Here is a 10162-nt window from a genome sequence, read left to right on the forward strand (position 1 = left end):
CTTTTGTTATGAGAAATATTCATAGAGAAGCTATAGATGTAGGTCTGGGTCCACGTGTGGTGTGCACATGTGTGTGAATATGCCTTCATGTCTGTGTGACCATGTGTGCACTACATGGAAAGTCATAGAGCAAAGCGCCACCCAGCAAGCTGTCCTCCGCGTCCCCTCAGCCTGCCCCTGCCTGGCTAGATTCCTTTCTCTCCCTCCAATCCAATTCACTTCTCATCTTGCTAAAAAACAATTTTCTTTTCCCCTTTTCCCCTGCCTCTGGGTTGGCTCCAGCCCTTTTGCTGTGCCTGTCACTTCTCTATGGTTCTGAGTGACACATCATTCACAAGAGAGAAGTAAAATAAAGTGGTTCAGCAAAGCCGAGCGTGTGTGTGTGTGTGTGTGTGTGTGTGTGCGTGTGTGCCCACACCTTTCGCCCTTGTCAAGAACAGCCAACTGGACACCTTGGGAGACAAGTCTTGCCCCAGAAGCACAGGAGGCACAAGGGGAATGCTGAGGGAGAGGTTTGAGACCTTTGAACTCTCTGCTCCTGCCGCAGATCACCCTGGGCAGACCCGGTACCTGCAGGGTGAGAGGGGCACCGTAGCACCTAGAGCCCCAGTTGCACAGAATGCATGACTTCTCCCCTTCAAGTCCCAGGCTGAGCCCTATCTGGGGTTCAGGTTCAGCCCTACCTACTTTTCTTAAGAGGCAAATCATGTCTCAACTTCAGTGTTACCTCCCTGCTCTCAGTTTCCCTGGCCAGTGCCTCAAGCACATTCTCCGGTTTTATTTTATGCTCTCCACTATCGCTTCCTGAAATTATCTCATTTGTTTATTTACCTACGTGCTTAGTTTTCTGGATACCTGGGAAATAAAAAATAAGGACTCAGTATCTAAACTTGTCTAGAACACCAGATCCCCTATTTACTAGCTGTGTGACCTTGGGCAAGTTGTGCGATCTCTCTGATCGCACAACTTCCAATTTACCATCTAAGAAATGGGCATGGCAAACCTGCTTCACTTACAAGATGGTTAGGATAAGTCAGTGTGTGTGAAGTCTTGGGTACAGTGCCTGACACACAGGTACTCTGCGTGTGTTGGCTACTATCATCAGTGTCGGAAATAACCATTCTCACCTGGCTATCAGCCTATCTTCCCTCTAGAATGGAAACAACTCGATGGCAGGACTTTGATCTGTGTTGTTCTCTGCTGAATTCCCCCATGCTGAAGAATAGGATGCAGCACACACTCATAATCATAGACACAATAAATATTTCCTGAGAAATCCGTCTTAGAACCCCAATCTGATTCAACCCCTGTGCTTAGTACAGGAGAGAGCCACATAAACAACTCATTACGCCATGGTGAGAACAGTGCAGAAGCGGAGTCCGAGCGCGGCGTGTGGGAGTACAAAGGGGGAGGCAGTCAGTTCTGTCCCAGAGCCTCAGAGACGCCTTCTCAGAGGAGGCCATAGTTACAGAGTCTTGAAGCTTGGAAACCCTTCAGGAAGCAGAGACCAGGGCAGGGGAAGGTTCTGCAGGAACACAAGGAGGCACATCTAAGGGCCCCAGAGTGTGAGTTGCTGCCTGTCATGTCACGTGGCTGCAGGGAGAAGCACAGGCAGGAGAGATGAGCACAGAGGGGCTGTGGGACCAGCTCTTGAAGGAGGTCTTGTTGGTCAGGCTCAGAAATCGGGATTTCATTCTGACAATAGTGAGGAGTCACTGAGCAAGGACAGGAGAAGCTCGATCAGAAGTACCGTTTTGCAAGATGGTGCTGGCTGCAGGGAGGAGAACTGAACCCAGAAGCCTTCAAGACAGGAAGCAGGGAGACCAAACACTGGGAAGGTCCAGGCAAGAAGGGACAAGAGCCAGCCTCCAAGAGTGGCAGGAAGGGAGAGGGAGCCCAAGTGCAGCTTGTCCAATCCTGGCCATGGATTGGCGGGGGAGGGTGGGAAAGAATATGGAGGTTGGACCACACATGCTTAATGATGCCTCTGGAGGTCTGGTTGTGCCATTGGCCACAGCAGGGAATCTGGGGAAAGCACTGGGCAGGGGTGTGGACGGTGCTCACTGACTCCAGCCTTGGATGTTGTAACCTTGGAGGTGCCCAAAGAAGGAGACCTAACGTAGGTAAGGGGTGGCATTATTTGGCATCTACAATGTGCCAGAGCTGTGTTTGGCACCTTCTGTATTTTGTCTCATTTAACACTTAGAACAAACCTTTGAGAGATGGGGCATTATTGTCTTGATTTTATAGGCACCAAAAGTGGGGTTCAGAGAGGAAATGATAATCTCTTTTTCGTGGTTAACATTTAAGAACTCTAAGAAGATCTTTGTGATTAAGCAACACTGTACAAAGAGCATGTAAAGAGAAGGATCAGAAAACATAGTCACTCAGGTAATGTGGGGGCAGATCGTGGAAATCCTTGAATGGAAATAATAACTGCCCTGCAGGGGTATTGTGAGAAGCAGGTGAAATGTGGCTTATGGAAAAAAAAAAAAACATCAGTGAATTATAAAATGTTGAGCAGATATAAGGAGTTCTAGTCATGGCCAGACCTTCTTGTGGTGACTAGCATTGATGACATAATGACAACAGATGATTTACAATGTTCAAATCTGTGATTATTAAGTGATATTCCATAACGATGACTTCTCCCCTTTCTTCTTACCGATAATTTGATGAAAGAATCTTTCAAACATGGTGGTGCCTTTTCTTTCCCCCCATCACACTATCAACATGTCCCCTTTGAAAAAGGAGAACCTCTCCCAGGCATGATTCTAATATGGTAGAACTGAGAAAGAAGAAGGGGATTTGATAATCAAACACACCCAGCTGATCCCCACTATAAACATCAGTGGCTTAGTTATTTCCACTGTCAGGAAGAGACGCAAAAATATTAGGATGCAATCAGCAGGCCTCCCAGCTCCTCATCCTTTGCACAGGAATGGAGAGTGGCAATGCTTTGTAAGGGATTTGGGCTGAGTCACGGTTAGTGAGGTCCCTCCTCAAACAAATATAGGTATGTGTAAGTCATTGGTGCCCTCCTTGACTTTAAATTTCAGAAATACGTGCCCAGAGGCTCCCCTGGGCTGCTCTTGACCCCTCCCTCTATGTTCTCTCTCTTCTCATGTCTCTGGCTCCTTCTGTCTCAGGCCTCTGCCCCTTCTCCCCATTAACTTGTCACTATTCTGCAGGGCCTGGACCAGCACTGTCCAAAAGAAATATAAGGCCAGCCACACATATAAGTTTAACTTTTCTGGTAGCCACATTAAAAATTAAAAAAATATATGGGTGAAACCAACCCTAATATATTTCATTTCACATGATATATCCAGAATATGTGATCAACATGAGAAATTATCCATGAGATCTTTTACATTCTTTTTTAAAATTAATATTCAGAATCCAATGTGTATTTTATATTGATAGCACACATTTCACACGCTCAAGGGCCAGCTGTGGCTAGTGGCTACCATACTGGGCGGTTATGACATGTTAAGCTCAGACCTGGGGTATAAATTCCCTGCTGCGTTGGCTCAGTCCAGCATTCAGGATGTATCTGCATGGTGAGTTTCTGTACAAGGAATGGTGGGACTGGCTATTGAAGTGTCCATGCTGTGGTGACGCTATTCCCTTCCTTCTGCATGGCAGAGAGGCAATTAAAGAGACACCAACCTGCCCCTAATTGGTCAGATGAGCCCAGTTCACTGCAGCTCTGAGGCTGAAGCCTAACTGATCTGCCCGTTCCTTCCCTCATAAATAGAATACGCTTAAATTCACAATCACTGACCACACAGCCACCCTCCTGGACCTTCATCTCCTCCCCTACAGATGGCAGCGGATGCTTCTGAAGAATAAAGAAGAAAGGTCATACCCAGAGTCCAGCTGCATGGTCATTTAATACAGGAATCAAGGGCCAAGGCTGGATTTTCAAGAGCAAGTAAATATCCCTGGAGACCTGTTCCCAGAATGAACTCCGGAGGCAAAGCACGCAAACAGACTGGGTTCCTGGGGATTTCCCGCTTGACCTCAGAACAGTTTTGCTGTGACTTTAGGCAAGTCATTTTACTCTTGTGCAGCATGTGAACTCCCTCTAATGCAGGAAGGGGCCATGGAACAGTGACATGCAGCCTGGATACATGTCTCAAAATATGTGAAGACCAGTGAGTTGGGTGGTGGTTAGCAGCCCTCTTGCAGGGACCACACTTCACCTTGACCTTCCCCCAGGAGAGAAGCCCACTGCTGGAGCACATGTGTAGCTGGCAGGCCCAGCCTTCTGCTGGTGGGCGGCCCTTGGCCCTTCCCTGGGCTGACCAGGCTGGGCCGACTGCCTCTCCCCTCTCCTGCTCAGCTGAGCACTAACAGTAGCCCGTGGTACAGCTGCGGGCAATACCACACCCCGCCCCCTCTTGCTTTTTTGTGGTCTCCTCCTTTGTGACTGCTACTGCATATGTTTTATTAAAAGGGAAAGAGAAGGGAAGACAAGAGGTTATGTACATGGGCATGCTCAAGAATCTTAAGATTGAAAATCTTCTGCTCCATGCTAAATGCCTAAGGGCTTTGGCATTTTGCCGACTCCAAGTAAACCCCAAGAGGAACATTTGGGTGGGGAAATAGGAAATGGAAGAAAATCAAAGCTCTCTCTTAAGATATTCTGGTTCTAAAATATGAGGTTTTCTCATGTTTTCTTGAAACTGTCTGCTTTCCCCCAATATTCTTACTCAAATTTTTGGACATGAGGTTGATAAGCTTTCTGACCTTGAGCCATGTTTTCCTCATTGTATGTGACTCCGACTTGAGGCTGCGTGAAAGGACAGGTCATTCTCAGTGCCTCATGAGATACCCAGCATTTCCGAGCCCTCTTTTCAGATCCTCAGGAAACTTCCCCTAGGCCAATATATGTTCAAAATAATGAAACCAGATATATATACTTCCAGGTTACCAGAGGAGAGGTGATCCAGGGCCAACCCCAAGGAATTGGTAGAGTTTCCAGCTAACTCCGCTGTGCTGTGCTTGGTGTTCCCTTCAGCTGGAACTCAACTCCCCTGCTCTCCCCATCCCTGTGGCTCAGCTCAAACTCTCCCTCCTTTGAACACTGATAGCTCTCATTATCTGTACAAATCAATTGCAGATTAATTAGATCAGCCTCTCAGCCCCTCCTGTATTGAACTGATGTTTAGAACTTATATCATCATTTACCTGTTCCCGGATGTAAGCCTGCTTCCCTAACCAGAATGGAAGATCATTGAGGGCAAAGGCTTTTAAAACTTTTATCCCTCACTACCCTTAGGTCAGTACCAGAGGAGGAACCCTGGGTTACAGCATCTTCCCACGCTTGAAAAGTACAAAAAAACAAAAAAACAACAACAAAAAAAAAACCGAATCAAACAGCAACTACTAAGACCAAAATCTTCCTTAGAAGAAGCCGATGGAGGTTGGGTTGGTTTAGGAGCAATAGGACTCAGATCTCATTCCATGATTTCCCTTAATTGCTGTGTGACCCAAACTAAAGTGGTCCTCTTTTTTGAGGTTCCTTCCCCTTCCTTTTCCAAGAAGAAGGCTAAAATCCTTCTAGTTCTCCTTCTTAGACTAAACAGACATAAACAAGACAATAAGCCACGTGAGTATGAATTACAGGAGCTCTGTAAAATGCTCCCTGCCCTTTGGAAAAGGATGCCTTTATAAAATGTATACAAGGTCTTATTTTCCAAAAGAAAGAGTCGAATCACCAAAAGCACACTGCACAGGGTTCTGATAAACGCTAACCAGAAAACCTCAACACTAAGCATCTCAGTCAGCAGAAAGTGCCCATGCAGATATCTCCAGTCCCTCCAGATTACCTCTTGTTTGTGAGCTGGAGAGGGATTTTGGAGCACCCTCTCAGAGGGGATCTCACTTATGCGATTCTCCCCAGGGGCTAGCCTGTGCCTTGGGAAAGGGGATCTGGAGGAACTGATGACGCACACACGGACACTCTGTGCCCTCTGGCCTCACAGGTAAACAACCTGTCAGGAGGCCTGGAAGTAACACCCAGAAAAGGATCTTGAGGGCCATGGACAGAAGATGCTTCCCATTCTTGAGACAAGACCAATGTAGCAGAGCAGGGACCTCCTGTCCTCCCTAGCCATTTCCTCCTCACCTCCTTTCTTATGCCCATACTGCAGCACACACCACTCCTTTGGGGGTGGGGGGAGCCGGCTCCATTTTGGGTGAGTAGAGGGAAGCAAGAGTCAAGAATGTTTCTGTCTTCTCCCTGGCTGCAGCCCTGCTGTCAGACCTTTGGAGCCAGCTGCTCTCCAGCAGGGAAGACTATGGTCTGTCTGACATTTGCTTCCTGGTCTTCCAACATTCCTCAGTATCCATGAGCTGCATCTTTTCACATCACATCCCTCCTCAAAGAAGCAAAGCATGCATCTTTTTCCCAGAGCAGATGCAGCTATGGTACAGACAGCACAGGATCACTGGGGCAGCATTGCTTGGTCATGCCCTCTGTGCTGCACAGCAACTTATTGGCAGCGGGGGAAAGGGAACTTTGGAGTTGTGCCTTAAACAAACAACATACATACAACTGTGTGAAGTCAAGACAGAAACACAAACTTCAGCACCCTCTGCTGTTGCCTAAGGTCATCAGACTGCCCCCCAGGGGATCTGGTAAAATATTTCAGCTGCTTGGTTAATACTGGCATTGCATGTCTTCCAGTGAGCACCATCAGAGAGTCACTTCAACATGCACACCACTAGGGAAGGATAGGGGCAGAAATAATTGACTTACAATATATGTTTTAGATTTCTGATTGTGATTGGTCTGTGCTGACATATCATTGTACCTGTTGGATAAGGTCCAGATTGCCTGGCTACAAGCATGGCCTTTTGTAATCATTATCCTTATAACAAAACATTTGCTCCTACTCAGGGCACCCTGTTCCCAAGGCTAGGAAGAGCACACACACCGTTCTTTACAGAGGGGTCTGTTCAATCACTTTACAGTGCATTAGCTTGATTTTTAGTTAATATTTGGCTTAGGTCTATATACCCTGGATAAATATGTACCATGAAGAGGAACTGCTTGGGGAGGAGAAAACTCCTCTGGGCTAGAATAGCAGTTCACAAGTTCATTCTCCTGGTAGGCAGGAACACTCTGGGCACCCGTGGCTGGGTTCGGCACTGTGCATGCTTGCTTCTCCTGTGGGTAGCCAGCTTCCTACAGATAGCTGTGAACACAAGCGCGCGCGCGCACACACACACACACACACACACACACATGCTACAGGCAGTGTTGGGCTGTATACCCAGATGATCACAGAAACAGGGAGAGATCTGCTTGATGATACCAGCACATCTCCCTTTCTGCACAGGAATATTCTCCCCTAGTGTCTCCAGTGCTCTGCCCTGCTCAACTCAATCAATGGGGCTTCTACCCCCACCCTGGAGACACTATTTGCACCCTAGAGGATTCACTCTTTGGAACTCCCCTCCCCCAGTTGAAGTGAATGGGAGAGCGACTAGCCTCTAAAGAAATGCTACAGGGCTCTAGGAACATGTGAAAACAGATGTACTGTGCATTAGGATCTCGGTGCCTTAGGGTCTTCCCCAAATATAGTGAACCTTACACAGTTCAGTTCAGCATCTGCACAGCAGGCAAAAGCCCTCGTCATCTTCTGCATCTTTATGCAGCCCGATTGGATTTTCTGAAGCTAATGGGAGTTGAACTAACTTTGAGGACTTAAACCAAGCAAAAGCAATATAGGTCAGGCAGAGTGCCCAAGCCGTGTGACAGCCATGCAACACCAGGAGACAAAATCAGAGCGATCTCCAGCTATCCCCTCAAGTCCACTGCTCAGCTCCACAGGATAGAACTAGGAGACGCGGAATCATCACCCCCTCTGCCTACAACTGTCAGGCGCCAGGGCACGAGGGTTATAGGGAGGCAAGCGGATCCCTCACCAATGCATACACCAAAAGGGCAATGAAGAGGAGATAGAGAAAAATCGCGAAATCCCTGCACTGTTACCTTGAATCCTTGCAAGAGCCCTCCTTGCAGTATCAGCTGCTCCCCAAATCTCCAACGACTGGGAGGAGACTCCTAAAAGATTCCAGATTTTCGTGCAACATCTCTAGTGGCAGCTCTCCAAAGTTTTTACTTCATGATTTCTTGTGGCTCCGTCTCGTTTGGGGAAACGCGAATGCCTCCCCCTCAGCTTGTGAGAGGGAGCGGATGTCTCTTTTCAAATTCTCTTGCTCTTCGCTTTGCTGTTGCCGCCGCTGCCGCCGCCGCCGCTAGACCACTTGCCTGCTGCCTTCCCGCTGAGCAGCAAGGATCCCAGTCGCCCAAAGCATCTTTGAAGTGAGGCTTTGGCGCTGGGCTGGGGACACGCGGGGTGGGAGAGGTGAGGAAGTGGGAAACCCAGCCGGGGGAGTCACCTGTCCCTCTACCGAGAGAGACCCAAGGTCTTGCCTTCTTTCCAACTCTAAAAGACTCACCCGCCCTCTCTGTCATCCAAAATCAGAGCCTTAGACCGGGGCAAAGATCGTTCCTCCGGCTCCACTGCTTCCCCGGCTGCCTGCAGACCCACCGGCGCCCTCGGAGCGCCCCGCAGGTGCATAGCCCTGGACAAACGCTCTCCCGGTCCTCCGAGCTCAGCGGAGGCGCTGCCCAAGGAGCGGCGAACAGCTGGCGAGGCGGGCGGATTCCATCCCTGGGCTGCAGCCCGGCGCGTCCCCGCTCCCAGTCCGCGCTCCGTACCTAGGCAGTGTCACCTGCAGACTCAGACACCAGATGAGTGTCTTAAGATAACAATGCTGCCTGGCCTGCCTCTCTCTTTTTTTTTCTTCTGCCTGTAGGTCGGCAGCCAATAGGACGCAGCGACACACTCCCCACAGGTGCCCATTGGCTGGGCGGCCTGGCAGGGGCGGGCTCTGAGCCCCAGCGGCTGGCTCCTCTGGTTTGCTGGCAGCCTGGGGTACGGCTCCGGGTTAACCCTCCCGGTTTTGCAGCAGGGACTTTTTGGCACCGAAAAGGAAGCCTCAGATAAATTCAACGGCTGGGTCTGGGGCAGGGGCGGGGATCAAGTTTGGATAGTCTAAGAAGGCTGCGAAACAAGAAATAGCTGGGGAGCTAATTACATTTTCTCCTAATCTTCCCGAGTTATAATCATCATTTGTCCCAGCCCATTTTGTTTGCTTGCTTAACCAGAACTCCCAGAGATGGGGACCCATTTTCCTTCTAATCTGGGGTTTCGTTTGGTTGTTTTGTGTATTTCAGCTTTCTGAGTTACTTAATTAGAAGTGAGCCCCCAAGTGAGAAATAGTAAAGACACACACACACACACACACACACACACACACACACACGGAGAGAACGGCAAAAGATAGCAGGAACCCCTCAAGATGGCTAGAGATGTTGGACAGCTAAATTAAGAAACATCCTGCCCCCACACCAGGACTGTGAAGACAAAGGAAAGAATAACTTCAGGGTTCTAGGGAGATATTAAAAAAAAAAAAAAAAGAATTGTTTTGCCGGTGTGCTGGTGGTGTTTTCCTTCTGTGTGTTCCCTTTCACTTCAGTGTGTGTCAGGAAGAGGGACTTGGTTTTAAAGGAAAACTAGAGGAATCAGAACAGGACCAGCCTTGTCTCTGTGAAGCAGGTGCTGCTGCTGAGCCTGTGAATTGAGAGGAAAAGAGCCAGAGGGTGGGAGGGGGGAGAGAGAGGAAGGGGCAGAAGAGAGTAAAGGAAGAGAACATTAACTTTGCACTAAAGGGTGTGAATTCTGTATTTTTGATGTCCTAATGAAGGTGCAAAGCTGACTGGCATACTACACTGCATTTGGGCAAGAGCATGGGAGAGTCCTTGTTGAAGAATAATCCAATTCAGCAGAGGAGCTGGGGCTTGAAACTGGCAAAGGGATTTGGGGGATTCACATACAGTCAGAGGATGGTGGAAATGTGGGGGAAAGAATATACAGTCATAAAAGGAGAGAAGTCTCTCAACTTACTTTCCTTGAATGGAGAACAACACCAGAGATTATTTTGTAAATAATCAGAAAAAAAACATACATAGGAATTCAGAGGTTTAGTGTCAAAGTAGCATACAACTGAATTAGCTAAAAAGTATGTATTAAGATACACAGTAGAAAATTCTGCAAGAATAGGTGTTCTGAATGAATGA

General features: G+C 48.2%; 1 protein-coding gene across 1 annotated transcript in view; it reads right to left on the minus strand.

Annotated features, from left to right (window-relative positions):
- BRINP2 (BMP/retinoic acid inducible neural specific 2) overlaps positions 1-8240 on the minus strand; it is a gene marked incomplete at its 3' end in the record, with an annotated part of 94757 nt that extends 86517 nt beyond the window's left edge. The window contains exon 1 of the mRNA XM_081300322.1: positions 8009-8240. The remainder of the gene's footprint in view (positions 1-8008) is intronic.
- Positions 8241-10162: the final 1922 nt, after the last annotated feature.

This window comes from Spermophilus citellus (assembly GCF_964194105.1).
Source record: "Spermophilus citellus genome assembly, chromosome: 6".
Lineage (NCBI taxonomy): Eukaryota > Metazoa > Chordata > Mammalia > Rodentia > Sciuridae > Spermophilus > Spermophilus citellus.